This window comes from Marmota marmota, unplaced genomic scaffold (assembly GCF_001458135.2).
Source record: "Marmota marmota marmota unplaced genomic scaffold, marMar, whole genome shotgun sequence".
NCBI lineage: Eukaryota > Metazoa > Chordata > Mammalia > Rodentia > Sciuridae > Marmota > Marmota marmota.
Genome location: NW_025999930.1, coordinates 121,889 through 138,308, shown reverse-complemented (window position 1 = coordinate 138,308; position 16,420 = coordinate 121,889). Strand labels below are relative to the sequence as shown.

General features: G+C 37.0%; 1 long non-coding RNA gene and 1 other non-coding gene across 2 annotated transcripts in view; both read left to right on the top strand.

Moving 5' to 3' along the window:
• The window catches only part of LOC107159681, a 111,884-nt gene that overhangs the window by 35,177 nt on the left and 60,287 nt on the right, over window positions 1–16,420 (top strand). The gene's annotated exons all lie outside the window — the stretch shown is intronic.
• Window positions 13,203–13,306, top strand: LOC125615961. Its single transcript, XR_007346564.1, has one exon. It is a non-coding gene; the product is annotated as a U6 spliceosomal RNA (small nuclear RNA).

The following is a 16,420-nucleotide window of genomic DNA, read 5'->3' as shown; positions in this document are numbered from 1 at the left end:
TTAGCACAAATGTTTTCAAGGTTCATTCACATAGTAACATGCATCACTAGTTTATTACAATATTTCATCAAACATTCACTAGAATTTGTTTATTCATTCATTTATTAACTGGTATTTGGGCTTTTTGACTACTATTGGTAGTGTTGCAGATGAACATGCATGTAATTATATTTGAGTGCCTATTTTCAATTCTTATACAATACTAAGGAGAAGAATTCGCTATGTCATATGGTAATACTATAACTATTTTCCATTTTGCATACTTGTATTTTAGTGTCATTCCTGAATCACATTATCATTAAAATTTCTAAAATAGTAATAAAGATGATGATTATATCTTCTCCAATGATTTAGTTTGTACCATAAAATATTTTATCACTTACTTAAATTACATGTATTATATTTAGAGCAAAACCCAATATTATACATAATTTCTGTAATGGGTGTATTTGGAAGAAATTGATGTGATTTTTTCCATTGCTACCCTAATATTGGCCCCTGTTCTGTAAATTTATTTTATCCATATTCTATATATTCAATCTGATCACAGGAAATAAAAATGTATTTATATTTTAATAAGACCTTTGATTTTCATTCATATGTGTTACTATCTATCAAAGGAAATTAGCACAAATGTATTAAATGAATTTCAAATATAAGTTACAGATATGTTTGGATTATTGAAGAAGCACAGCTATGTCTTTATGATAGTAAAGCAGAGAAATACGCATCAGTGTCAATATGAGCAGTGTCAATATGCCAGGTTTAGACACTGATTTTACCAATATTTAGCTGAATTGCATAACCTCCTTTAGATATATATTTAATTTTTTGAGTAATCACCACCCACTTTTCCATAATGGCTGAAACATTTACATTTCAGCCCACACAAGCCATTTACATTTAGCCCACATTGTATAAGAGTTTTAGTATCTCCAAATCCCCAACATTTCTTAATTCCATTTTTTAGTATAGCCTTCTTAGAAAGAGTGAAGTGGTAATAGATTGTGAGTTTGTTTTTTTTTTTTTGCATTTCCCTAACAGAGTGTCAAGCATCTCTTCATGTGTTTGTTGCCTTCTAGTAAGTCCTTTACCATTTAAAAACTTTGGTAGTTTGTCTTTTTTTGCTGTTTTAGTGTTGAGTTCTTTAGATATTCTGAATAGTTTAGAGCTTTATTGGATATATAATTTGAAAATATTTACTCCCATTCTGTAGGTTGTCATTCACTTTCTGGATAATATCCTTTGATATACAAAAGTTTTAAATTTTAATTTAAGTCTATTTTTCTATTTTAAGTCTATTGTTGCTTAAAAGTGGCATAAAATAAATGCCACTTTTTTCCCATATTTGAGTAATAGAATAGTTTTTCATAACATGTTATCTTAACATTTAGTAAGTTTATTGTTTTAAATAAGATTTTTGCTTTAATTTCTAACATGGAAAATATTAATAGATTTAACCTTCCCAAATAGAAGCCTTTTGTTTTCCCAGTAATTTTTAAGTATCTAAAGGAGTCCTGAGGCCAGTCTGTTTAGAGATCAGGGCTCAGAAGATTTCAGTAACTTCAGCTAATCATTGTCTACCTCTAAAATGTATCCTGTGACTTCGTGGGTGATGAATGAGCTTTACAACAGCCTGGCTCTGTTTCTTCTCCCTCATACTGGTGCTGTTGCTGTTACAATGTATTTCTCCATATACTAAAGCTCCCATTTTACATTGTTATTTTCACTTTAAACAGTTGAGGGGCTCATGGGCTCAGAGTTCCCTTTAAGAAAAAGCTTGCTGTTCACCTACAATAACTGCTGCTCCTTGAGATTCCGAAGCTGTAGTACCTTCAGAATCTGCTTCAGTTTGAGAACTGAGGCTCTGATTCCCCAGGCAGTCCCCAGCACATGAATGAGCATGGCAGGCTCACCAGGACTTGACAAGTTCAGTATGGTGCAGCTCTCTTTTAATGGGCTTTCTTTGTCACAGGGTTCCCTGTTGGGTTGGCTAAGATTTTGTGAGCTCTCCCTGCCAAATCCTGCTTTCCCTATGCCTTTCACAGATGTTTCTGTTTACATGGTGGTCTGAAGGCTTCCTCTGCCTAATTCTGGCCTACTTTTTAACTTTTGTGTACATTACCCTCAATAAATCTCTTGTACTCCTATCTTACCATTTGCTTCCTAGGGGATCCACTGAAACAACACTCTTTGTCTTTCTAAGAGACTTTATCTGGTTTTTAAAAATTTCTTCCTGCAGAATTGAGTTTCTGCATGGTTTTATTTCCCTTTGGCCTAAAGAATTTCTTCATTATTTGATGTAGTTCTAGAGTGTATTATCCCTAAAGGAAAAGGGAAAGAAAGAGAGAGCGAAGGAAACACCAGGAGTCCAATAGGCAAAGCCAGGAGCAGTATGCTTTCGTGAGAGAAGGTCAACAATGGACTTCCAGTGTTATTCCCCAAGGATATTTACTATATATGTCATCGGATGCTGGTGGCAGCTCTGGCCTAGTGGACAAAACCTGACATGATATCAATGTTTCACTATATTAACGATGTGAATTTCTGTGTTTTTCCCCACCTAGAAGAGGCAGCTCAAACAGTGGAGGCATATCTCTAAGACAGACAATGGGGCCATCAGCTTTTAGAAATTATAAGGACCTGGGCTACCTGCCAAGTACTTGGGGGTTATCTGGTTGAATACTGATGTTATAAAGAAAGTACAAATATTCTCCACTTCCAAGCAGTCATGGACCTTCTTGGTAAGGTTGGATATTGGCAGCCCTCTATTCCACACTTAGCACAAATGTTAAAAATCATTTTGTGATTTAGTTAAAAGGGAAATTATGGTGGTACTGGGAACTTGAGCACCTTAAGGACTTTTCTCAAGCAAAAATAATTGTGGAACAATTACCAGACTTGGGCATGTTTGTCCAATACCAACCCTATGATTGGATGTTTTCAGTTGTCCGGATAGGTTTGAGTGGGTCCTGTGGCAGCAGTAGGGCAATAAATGAGTTGCCTTATGGTCTTGATCACAGCTATGGAAGGAGATAGAGGTATAGAAAGATATGGAAACCACTGCCAGGGTTGGAACTGACTGTAGGGCAAGTGCACAGCCATGCTCCTCTGCCAGGCAAATAGGAGGCAGGCAACTATCCAAGTAAGATATCTGGAAGATGTCTAGCTGAAGATGTGGCCACTGGCTGTATAGAAGGTGGATCACAAGAAAAAGAAAACTCTCTGGACCATAACAAAGAAGAAGGGATTTTCAGCAAGATACTCAGACATCATATGTGTATCTATCTCTTATTCTACCTGTTCAATAAAGTAGTCAAGGTTAAGGCCTCATGTGATGGGATAGATAGCTCGAGGGGACAACCTGCACAGTGGCAGGTTAACTTCATCAAAACTTTGTTCCCATAAGAAGACTGCAGTGTTACCCTAATGTGTGTGGACACATACCCTGGACTGCTACAGGCATATTCATGCAGAAGGCAACAATAAATGGCCTCAATGGCTTGGCATTGTGTGTGGCACACCTATGAACATAGACAATGACAAGGGAACACACCTTACTGGCCACAGGATGCAAGAATGGAACTGCCTTTGATCTCTTGTAAGCTTTTCCCAATGTCTCCCATGCTTTCTCTAGGGTCTCTTGTTGGCCTGTGTATTACGTACCTCATTGTCCAGACTATCTTGGACTTGAAGATAGATATATTTCACTGGTTTGGGTAAATCTTGTCCATAAGAACGTCAAATGTCTCATCTGTCTCATGATTTGTATATAAGCTAACCCATTCAATATTGTCTCACATATCTCAGAGACTGCTCCACTTTTAAAGAACCAACTGTATTGAGGCATAATTGACATACAGTAAACACACATGTTGAAAGTGAACAATTTGGTAGATTTTGACATGTATATATCCATTGAACCATCACTATAGTCAGAATGGTAAGCACATCCATCACCTTTGTAAACTGTTTCCTGCCCTACTCTGCTCAGACAATTACCTCTCTCTTCAATAACTATTGATTAGTTAGTATTATCTAGAGTTTTATATAAATGTAATAATATATACTTTGAGGTATGTCCTGGCACCAGTTAATAAAGGCCATCTTTCTGTCATTGAGTTATTTTTGCACCTTTGTCAAAAATCAATTGGGCAGGGGGCTGGAGTTGTAGCTCAGTGGTGGGGCACTTGCCTCTCACATGATAGGCAGTAGGTTCAATCCTCAGCATCACATTAAAAAAATAAACAAAATTTTGTGTCCAACTATAACTGTAAAATATTTTTTAAAAAATCAGTTGGGCAGATTTGGGGTCTATTTATAGATTTTCTGTTCTGTTTTATTGATCTATGTATGTTTATCTCTCTGTAGAAACCACACAGTTCTTATCTTACTAGTAAGCTTCTGCTTTATTCCTTTTTGAAATTGTTTTAACAATTCTAAGTTCTACTTATTATTAGTTTTTGTTAAAATATGTTTTTTATTTTCTGTGTTGCCCAGGCTGGTCTTGAGCTTCTGGTCTCAAGTGATTCTCCTACCTCAGCTTCCAAGTAGCAGGGATTACCAGCATGCACCACCATTCCCAGATGCTTTTAAAATATTTATTTATTTTTATTTTGAAATATTTCATAAATACATAAAACATGATGGGCTCCATTTCAGTTCCCAGTATTACCCCTTTCTCTCCCCTCGACCTTCCCCCTGATCCCCTTCTTCTATTGGTCTTCCTTCTATTAATTTATTTAAAAAATTGGTACATTATAGTTGTATGTAAAAGTGAGATTTATTGTGATATATTCATAAATGCTCATAGCAATAGTTCCTCCCCTTTCCCATCCCTCCTTCCTCCTCTTGATCATCCCCTTCCTCTACTCCATTGTTCTCCCTTCTATTCTCATGAGATCCCCTTTTTAGAAAAATTCCTTATTTCTCTCCAGCTTCCACATATGAGAGAAAACATTTGACATTGACATTCTGGATCTGGCTTAGTTCACTTAGCATGATGGTCTCCAATTGCATCCATTTGCCATCAAATGCCATAATCTCATTCTTTTTTTTTTTTTTTCTGGCTGAATAAAACTCCATTGTGTGTGTATACAGGATTTTCTTTATCCATCATCTATTGAGGAACACCTAAGCTGGCTCCATAACTTAGCTATTGTGAATTGCCCTGCTGTAAACATCGGCATGTAGTATCACTATAGTATGCTAATTTTAGTTCTTCTGGATAGATACCAAGGAGTGGGAAAGCTATGAAGGATCCACTCCTACTTTTTTGAGGAGTCTCCATATTACTTTCCAAAGTGGTTAATATTTCTGATATTTTGATTGGTGTATTATCATACAGGGTTAATTTGAGGAGAATTGTCATTTTAACATTTAGTCTTCCTCTTCCTTTTCAAGGGCTTTTAAAAATACCTCTCAGCCCCACTGTTATGTATAATAATGCACTAAAAATAATAAATATAAAGAATGCAAGAACAAAAAAAGCCTGTCAACAATGTTTTATATTTTCCAGGTTTTGCAAGATTTTATAATATTTATTCCTCAGAATTCCATAATTTTGGTGATATTGTGTTATTTTCTTTTAAATTTTGATTTTTAAAAAAATTTTCTTTTATATCAATTTTGTTTCCTTACAAACTTGTTAAACTTATTTCATTAGACCTGACCATTGTTTTCCACATAGATGATTATGCTACTCATGAATTAAACACATTTTAACTTTATTCCATTATGTATGCATTTTACTTATTTATTTATTTGCATTTATTCTACTGTATACCAATTCCATGTTGAATAGAAGTAGTGTTGGACAGAATTGGAGAGAGTGGAGAGCCTTGTGTTGTTTCTACAGAGAACATTTTTCATTTAGTATGATGTCGACCATAGGTTTTACAGGTTGAAAAGTTGTTTTCTATTCACAGTTTTCCAAGAGTTCATGAAAATAAGGAATGGATTGGATTTTGTCAAATTTTCTTCTGTGTTTGTTCACATTTCCAACAAGTATAGACATGGGAAGATGCTTCCTTTCCCTGCCCAGGAAGTCTCAGTTTGGAGGACAGTATGATGCAAAGGAAGAAAAGGATACACAGTTAGTCATGTGACTTCCAGTTACATCTCCACTCCTCACCCATACAGTGAAATTACTCCACTGCTCTGATTCTCAGTTTCTTCATTGAAGTTGGGTTGATGGAAGGGCCAGTGAGAGAATCCTGGTGAAGTGATGCTGGTGGCTGGCCCTACTAGCTCCCAATTGTCAGGAGCCATCCATGGGTTGCATGTGGGTTACCATGTATGGAAGCCTCGTAGATAGACAAGAGACATCTGGTGTCTGGGAATGGCTAGTGGACATTTCCTCGGTCAATTGCCCAGGAACAATGTGAATCTCTTTCTGGCTCTGCAATGGCCTACACAGCACCTGAGATGGGTGTGACCTGCCAAGATGTCAATCAACATGCTGACAACAAGACATCACGAATCAAGACTCCACCCTTGAAACTTTGTCCCTGCCTTTGATGTACCCCTTAAATAAACCACTGGAGCCATTTTCCCTTGTCTAGTTCCAGAACCCATGTGGACTAGATCTATCAGGGGCTTCGTATTCTATAAGTATTTGTGCTTTGTTACTAATTATCTGAGATTATAAGTTTTAGGGTGGCTTGAACTCCCCCGGGCAGGAAGAACTCCCAAAGAGATGCTGGCCATCATCCCCTTGAAACCCAATATAAGCTGTCTCTCCTCAGGTAGTCCAGAGACAAGGGGAGGAGCAGTCAGATGGTCAGTGGCTCCCCTTGTTGCTTTCAGGGCCTTGCTGTAATCTCTCCCTCTGGGACTGGCTCTGCTGTGTTTGGGGGTGGGAGGTAGTTCTAATGTTGAGTAGGTAAATAGATGTGAGCAGAAGAATGGGGAAGGGACAATAGGCTCACACCATCTTGAGTGACATAAGATCACTCCACATTAGTGACAAAAAGCCCCACTTCCTTTTGACCACATAACACCTTAAAACTGAGAAATGGGTGTAATCAGACCAAGGGACTTTTCATCTTTGGAACATGTGCAGAGCACTAAGGCCCTCTTCCATGGTGGGGGAAAATGTTAACTACCCCAAAGAATAATTCATGAGATGGGAGGGTCCCAAGCAGGTTATTAAAAACCAGCAAGCATGAGGCCACTTCTTCTCTTTGGAAGACCTGCTCCAAGAGCACACATTCATTTCATTATTGAATTTTTTATGCTTTTTATGTGTGTCTCTTGTCTAAAGGTTTTCCTTTGAGGAGACAAGAACAAGGAACCTCCCCCTGGTTAACACTATGGCATCCATGTTCCATGGCTCTGCATCTTGGAATAGAGGCTGGAGCATAAAATCTTTGGCTCAGGCTGATTCTGTTGGGAGGTTTTACAGAAGGCCTATCAGAGTGCTGTCTAGTGGAAATCTAATTGATCCCCATGTGTAAATGTAAATGTTCTGACAGTCACACTAAAAAGTAAAAAGCAGGTGAAAATAATTTTAATATATTTAACCCAATATATACAAAATATTAGTTTCAACATGTAATGAATATTGACATTCTTTTTAAAATTTGTTCTTTTTAGATACACATGATAGTAGAGTGTATTTTGACGTATTACGCATATATGCAGTATAACTTATTCTAATTAGGACGTCATTCTTGTGGTTGTAGATGATGTTGAATTTCACTGGTCATCTATGAATATAGGAAAGTTATATCCAATTCATTCTGTTGTCTTTCCTATTCCCATCTCCTCTTCCTTCCCTTCATTCTCCTTTGTCTAATCCAATGAACTTCTCTTCTTCCCTCCCCTACCCTTAGTATGTGTTAGCATCCACATATCAGAACATTTGGCCTTTGATTTTTTGGAATTAGTTTATTTCGCTTAACATGATAGTCTCCAGTTCTATTCATTTACTGGCAAATTCCCAAATTCCATTCTTCTTTATGGCTAAGTAATATTCCATATGTATATATACCATGTTTTCTTTATCCATTCATCTGCTGAAGGGCAGGCATCTAGTTTGATTCCATAGTTAAACCATTGAGTTGAGCTGCTATAAACATTGATGTGCCTGCGTCACTGTAATATTGGCATTTTTAATGAGGTATCTTATGCTCCTCTTTCATATTAAGTCTTCAAAACACATGTGATTTACATGGAAAACAATTTTAATTAGGACTAGCCACAATGCAACTGCTCAATAGACATTACGGGACTAATGGCTTCCATATTGGACAGATCTAGTGTCCTAACCTGGTCTCTTAGGAACAGAGCCATGCCGCCATCTGGTGGTAACTTAGTCAAATAGCAACCCTGACACCAACTGTGGGCCAGGCCTTGAAGTGGCAAAGATGACATAACTTGACCCTACTTGCTCTTCGAGTGCCTTCAACCTAGAGTTCAGAACAAAGGATTCAAAGTTCCAGAAACAAAGCGGCCTAAAGTGCCCTGGTATTTGATGGTGAAAAGGTTCTAACAATGAAGGTATTTCACAGATACAGAAGTAAGAGGGGGAATGACCTGCTTGGAGCCAGGAGATAAATATGAAGCTGACCTAAATGAAAGACACCATGGCCAGACCATCAGCATCTGTCACTGAAACAATGGAAACTACTTAAAAATAGTTTTTGTTTTTACTAAATAACGAATATATTAATAGGATTCAAAATCCCAAAGTGAAAAGCAAAGAGACTCTCCCATACTCCCTAATTACTCAGTTCCCCTTTAGTGAGGCATCACAATCAATACTGTGATATGCTTGTTGGCACGTTATTTTTACATGTGTAAATCTATCTGTAGAATCGTTCATGAAATGGAATTGTTGGGCCCAAGGATATGCAATTTTGTTAGTTAAAACATATCATTTTTTTAAAAAATTTGGCTTTACTTTATACACTCTATATCCCATAAGTTCACTATTTTTAAAAATTTGTTCTACTTAGTTGTACATGATAGCAGAATGCATTTCAATACATTGTACACAAACGGAGTGCAACATTTCAATTCTGTGGCTATACACGGTGTAGAGATGTACCATTTGTATAGTCATTCATGTACCTAGGATAATGATGTCCATCTCATTCCACCATTTTTCCTACCACCATAACACCTCACCACCCTCCCCTTTGCTCAATCCAAAGTTCCTCCATTCTTCCCATTCTTGCCCCCCCCCCAATCATAGATCAGCAGCCACTAATCAGAGAAAACATTTGGCCTTTAGTTTTTTGAGATTGATTTTCTTTGCTTAGCATAATATTCTCCAATTCCATTCATTTATCTGCAAATGCCATAATTATATTCTCTTTTATTACTGGGTAATATTCCATTGAGTATATACAAGTTCAGTATTTTAAGTGTGCAATTTGAGAAGTTTGACAAAGGTATAGGTAGTTATATAATCACCACAACCATGATATAGAGCATTTCCATCACTACAGGAAACTTCCTTGTTGCTGTTAGTAGTTAATTTCCTTATTTCCACCACTGCTTCTGGAAACTACTAGTCTGTTTTCTGTACTTTACAAGGTGGCCTTTTCCAGAACATCATACAAATGGAATAGTATAGAATATTATCTTTCTCCTGTCCAATGTGATTCATTCATATTGTTAACAGGCATCATATAGCACAGTAAGACCTTTTTAAAAACTATCAGCAGTATTCTATGACATATCCCAGTTTATTCATTCACTAGTTGATGGACATTTGAATTGTTTGTAGTTTCGAGTTATTAGGCATAATGTTTCTATGGATGTTTGAGTAATCTTTGAGCTTTCAGTTCTCCTACACGTATATCTAGAAGTGAAATTTGTAGGTCATATGATAAGTGAATATTTAACTTTACAAGAAGCTGCCACATTGCCTTCTAAAGACATGTACCATTTGTTTGCCATTAGTAATTAGATTTCCAATTGCTCTTTACCCTCACCTGCTCTTGGTTAGAGAGTGCAGTGCCTGACATCATTACTTTAATTTTAGCTATTTGGTGGATATTTAGAGGTATTTCCTTGTGGTTTAAATTTGATGACTAATGGTACTATACGTCATTCATATGCGTACTTGCTACTTGTATACATTCTCTGGTGATGTGCCTGTTCAGAACTCTTGTCCATTTTTTAAATTGGACTGCTTGTCTTATATTAAGGTAAAAGAGATATTTGTTGCCTGGGCTGTTTCTGTTCTTTGTTTTACCACCATGAGTAAGAAAGTCTTCCTTCTGTTTTTACAGTATAAGTAGAACCATCCTGCACTGCTTCTGGGTCTGTATTCTATTTACTGCTTCTTGTCTTTTTTCTTTGTTTTAATGAATTTTTACCTTTTCCAGTTTATTGAAGTAGTAATCTTTTTGTTTTTAGATATAAATTTATAGTTCAAAAAATTGACAGAGCCATTGCCCAAGAACACCCCTATAGTTAAAGACAGATTGAGTTCTTCCTTGCTGCAGTCAGGGAGTATGTATGCCAAAAAGAAAAGTGTGGGTCATCTTAGGACAGTATGTATGTGTGGAGGGGGGTTGTTAGTGCAGGTCTAGGTGGTAGAGTTAGTTATAGGATGGTATTGATAGGGATTACTCAGAATTTATAAACTAGGTATATAACAATTCGGAGTCTCATTTTTATAATATTCTAGTTTCTTTTCTTTGCTTAGTTTTTAGTCTCATAAATATTAAATGAGACTTACAGGTGGTAACTAGATTGGATTGAGCTCCTGCACTAAATCCCAACAGACCAAACCAAAATGAAGTCACTCTTGCTGAAGTTCCAGTGCACCAATCCAAACTAAGTCATTTAGTTTTGGAAATCAGGAGGGATGATAGTCAAATCCCCAAACAGGTTGGTTTTAGACATAAGGAAGTCCCTTCTGCTTTAACCCTCACAAGGGAAGTAACTAACATTAAGCAATCTGCTTTTTGTATTGTGATATTTCCTTGTTCCTGCTAAAGCTACCTTATAAAAATGGACGGTTCTGCTATATCCAGTTTAATTAACACATCTGTTATTTTAAGATGAGATGATACCTGATTAATTGCAAATACATCATTTAATTAAATATGTTGAAATTTTATCTTTTGATAAAAAACAAAGTTGTCTGACAGAGCTGGTAGTAAGAGTCTGGACTTACAGAATCTGTGATGATATTATAGTTTTGATTTGATGGAGTTTATCTCTTTTGTGAATTAGGGTACATTTTGCAAGTTGTGATTTCCTTTTGTTTTTATTTTTTTATGTCACTCTGACTTTGGTGTGGAAAAATGCAGTCTATGGTGTTACGAGATTAAGTTAGCATGGCAAATAGTGGGAAGGCTTTTAAAGGCTGTTGGAACAGGGGAATATCTATTTAGAAAGTATTACATTTATGTCTCTATCACCTATATTCATGATTCTACCATAAAAATGAATCACAATGAAGTATCAAATATACTAGAAGAAATTATGGGAGGACATTACAAATGAAAATATTTATATGCTGAGCAGCGGCAGTGGGGGTCCTGGGGCTGTGATTCTGTGGATGTTGGCAAATTGGGCCCAGGATATAGAGAGTGCAGTGCCTGACAGCATGTCTGTTGTGAGGCTAGGTGGGATAGAGAGGAGGTGGTTGTGGTGGGAGGCAGTGAATCTATATAAATAGAACCCAAGCAGGACCAAAAGGCTAAATTCCAGGAGAGTGAGTGCTGGGCCTTTTCTTTATGAAGCAAAGTCTATAAAGGCTGCCCTGAAGGACAATCAAGTGAAATGCTTTATACATTATGGTGGTTGGCATAAAAATGGGGTGAATGGGGTCCAGAGTACAGATTATTCAAACACATGAGCAATGAATTTCAGAAACAGCGAGAACTTCAAAACACCAATCAGGAACAGAACATAAGAGGGCAAGATGAGAGGAGCTGCCTCGGTGATCTGATATGCCACAGGAAGAATGTTGGTATGAAAGCAAAATGGAACAGATAGAAAACATCTGGAAACAGAAAAAGTGATGGTACCAGTGAGACACCTCAGAATCCTTGGAAGAAAAAAAAGCCCAGGTAGATCCTACTGTTAAAAATAAAATTACATGTTCTTCGTCCCTACTCTGTTCTTAGTTACTCTCCTTATATCAAAGAAGACATTTGGCATTTGTTTTTTAGGGATTGACTAGCTTCACTTAGCATAATCTGCTCTAATGCCATCCATCTCCCTGCAAATTCTATGATTTTGTCATTTTTAACCCACTTGAATCAAAGTGTGAAATATGATATATCAAGAACTATGTGATGTTTTGAACAACCAACAATAAAAATTAAAAAAAAAAAAATTACATTCATGAGTAGTGTTGAAGATTCCTAAAGAGCTAAAACCATGTCTGAATGATGATTACCAGACAAAAACAGCTCTGTTCTTCCTGCCAAGAATGTGGACTCCATTTTAGAGGATTGTGCAAATTAGAAGAAATCTCTAAGAAGCATAGATAATGAGGAGTATGCTGTTAATGAAGTTGTGACAGGGCTAGTTCAATATGATTTTGGGAACTTGGCTCTTCTGTATTTCAGCATGCTGAAATCCCCACCTATCATCCTGATACTCACCTGTGTTAGGTTTATGGACCTGGGACATATAGTGAGACTATTTGTACAAAATGAAATGATGCCGGTCTACACACCCTGGATGAAATGAGTCTTGCTTTATCACTGAACCACTCACATTTCCTGAGGTATCTGGTAAAGATTTCAGCAACTACTTTTGGTGCCAGTAATTAGGAAATGGCTCTTCCTACACCATTGAAAGGCTGTGTGAGGAGCATTCTCACTTATGTTTGGATAAAAATGGGTTTTGTTCTTAGTCCTTCTCTTATGTAAGTTATATGCTTTGAAGATGTTGGTGAATAACACAATTGATGTTTGTTTCTGTTTGATTTTAGCCAGAGAAAGTAAAAGGGTTATAACTCATTTTTTTTTGTTTTCTTACTTTTTCATTTCAAAGTATATTCAACAGTGGACAACAGAGAGACATGCTGTAGAGGGTTTTATTACCTAGTTGACAAAGCTTCTATTGAGCACTGGTGGTTCTCTTCCCTGAACCATGTACTTTTGTAATATGTGTTAATGCCGTGTGACAAAATACTGTGATTCCTAGTGTCACGTGTTCAATTTAAATTTAGTGTATATAACTGAACACATTCATTTGTGCTCCTTTTTTTTTTTAAGGCGCTTTTGCTCGCTTCAGCAGTACATATGCTAAAATTGGAATGAAACGGATATTAGCATGGGCCCTGCGCAAAGATGACATGCAAATTTGTGAAGCATTCTGTATTTTTTCAAAAACTATTTGGGAATCAATCTAACAAAAGAGGTGAAAGTGTTCTACAGTGAAAACTATAGAACACTAAAGAAAGAAATTGAAGGAGGCTGTAGAAGATGGAAAGATCTCCCATGTTTTTGGATAGGCAGCATTAACATTGTCAAAATGGCCATACTGGGGCTGGGATTGTGGCTCAGTGGCAGAGCACTTGCCTTGCACGAATAAGGCACTGGGTTTGATCCTCAGCACCACATAAAAATAAATAAATAAAATGAACATATTGTGTCCATCTACAATGAAAAAAAGTTATTAAAAAATGGCCATACTACCAAAAGCGCTATACAGATTTAATGCAATTCCTATTAAAATTCCAATGATGTTCCTCATATAAATAGTAGTCATGAAATTCATTTGGAAAAATAAGAGGCCCAGAACAGCCAAAGCAATCTTTTGTGAGAAAAGTGAAGCAGGAGGCATCACAATACCAGATCTTAAATATACTAGTATAATAAACTGCATGGTATTGGCACCAAAGCAGACATGAAGACAAATGGTATAGAATAGAAGACAGACAGAAACCCACATAAATACAGTTATCTCATTCTAGACAAAGGTGCCATAAACGCATGTTGGAGAAAAGATAGCCTATTCAACAAATGGTGCTAGGAAAACTGGGAATCCATATGAAATAGAATTAAATGAAATTAAACTCCCTATCTCCTCCCTGCACAAAACTCAAAGTGGATCAAGGGCCTAGGCATTAGACCAGAGATTCTGCACTTATTAGAAGCAAAAGTAGGTCCAAATCTCCATGATGTCAACTTAGGAATTGAATTCTTCAACAAGACCCCTATGGCACAAGAAATAAAATTGAGAATCAATAAATGGATGGTATTAAACTAAAAAGCTTCTTTACAGCAAAGGAAACAATCAAGAATGTGAAGAGAGAGACTATAAATGGGAGAAAATCTTTTCCATCTGCACCTCAGAGCATTAGTCCCCAGGATATATAAAGAATTAAAAAACATAAAAAAGAAAGAAAGAAAGAAAGAAAACCAAAATCCAAATAACCCAATTCATAAATGGACAAAGGAACTGAACAGACACATCACAGAAGAAATACGATCAGTCAACAAATACATGAAAAATTGTTCAATATCTCTAGCAATTAGAGAAATACAAATTAAAACTATACTGGGATTTCATCTCACTCCACTGAGAATGACAATTATTAAGAATATAAGCAACAATAAATGTTGGCAAGGATGTGGGGACTACATTTTGTTGGTGAAACTGCAAACTGGTGTAATCACTATGGAAATCAGTATGGAGATTCCTCAGGAAACTTAGAATGGAACCACCATTTGACCCAGTTATCCTACTCTTTGGTTTATACCCAAAGGACTTAAGCATACTATAGGGATGCAACCATATCAATATTTATGGGAGCTCAATTCACAATAGCTAAGCTATGGAACTAGACTAGATGCTCTTCAACAGAATAATGAATAAAGAAAATGTTGTGTGTATACACAGTGGAATATTACTCAGCTATAAAGAATTAAATTATGGCATTTGCCAGTAAATGGATGGAACTGGAGACTATCATAGTAAGTGAAATAAGTCAATCCCAAAAATCTAAAGGCTGAATGTTTTCTCTAATATGCAGATGCTAACACACAATGTGGGGAAGAATAGATGTTCATTGGATTAGACAAAGGGGAATGAAGGGAAGGGAGGGAAGATGGAAAACAGACAGTAGAATGCATTGGACAGAACTTTCCTATGTTCATATATGAATACATGACCAGAGTAATTCCATATCATGTACAACCACAAGAATGGGAAGTTATATTCCATGTATGTATAATATGTATGTATAATAGTCATGTATAACTAAAAAGAACAAATTTTAAAAGGTACTTAAGTAGCCCATCCTTTGCAGGTCATCATGTTGTTCCTTTCTTGTTGCTCAAATTGTTGAACAGTGGTAGCTTCTTAATAATTTTTGTATTTGTGGCTAATGAATGTTTTAATATGATGAATGCAATGCAATGTATAGCTATAGTTTTCTGGAAAAGTCAATCTTTGGGAATTGTTTTTCATATTTTCAATAAACTTTTCTTTAAAATAAAGAAGAAAAAATGTATGTGACAAAAGCTTGATAATTGTTATAGGTAACAATTCAGTCAGAAAAAACACAAACAACTTGTGACAGAGATGTACACCTCAGATCCCTCACATAAGGGTTGCTAGCTGCAAGGAGTGTGGTTAGCTAAGAGCCTCCAGTGGCTAATTCCTTCAGTTTCATCTGAACTATGGAGCTCAGGTTACCTTGCTCTTGGATGGCCCACACCAGTGATAGGGCAGCTCTGTGGCACAAGGTCTACTCTCATTGGTGACATTTACTTTAGAATTCCCCATGTGGTGGGCAGAGACATCACATTCCCGTAGCTCTCCTTGACCCACCCTGCTTCCTCCCCTTTTCTACAGAATCTCTTAAATCGAAAATCTCTTCCCCTCTTGAGCCCTTCACGAATTTAAGAATTTCACCTTCTCTTTATAAAGAATTCCACGATTACCCTCTATACTTCTTCTTCCCTCAATCCTGCCACACTCCTTCCACTATCCCCATTCCCTTTGAGTGCTAACCATTCCTGTCCACAGGTACTGGAGGCCCTTATGATCACCCCATGAGAACCTCTTTGATTACCCACTTTCCTCACCTGACTTAACCATTTTTGTGGATGGCAGTTTGGTGATGGGTTGTGATGGACAACATAGGGCCACATATGCTGTAGTCACCTCTACTTCTGTTCTACAAGCCAGCTGCCTTCCTGAAGGGATCCATTTTCTGCCACATCCCCAGCCCATGCTTACAGTGAAGGGTGCTTGAGGACCATAGGTTGTTACAGCCTCTTTTAGCTGCTTCACTGTTTTGAAATTTAAAACTTGGTAAAATCGCTGCCCTCCTGCCTCAAATACAGGGCATGTTAATATTTGAGATCTTGTCTCAGGATCCCAACTATCAACTGCGGGGGTTGGGGACCTCCCAGCATATGGAGGTGGCCTTGTTAGTTGGACACTTACGTCCTCTGGTGATAGAAAGGTGTTAGTAGCAGTCTCCTGT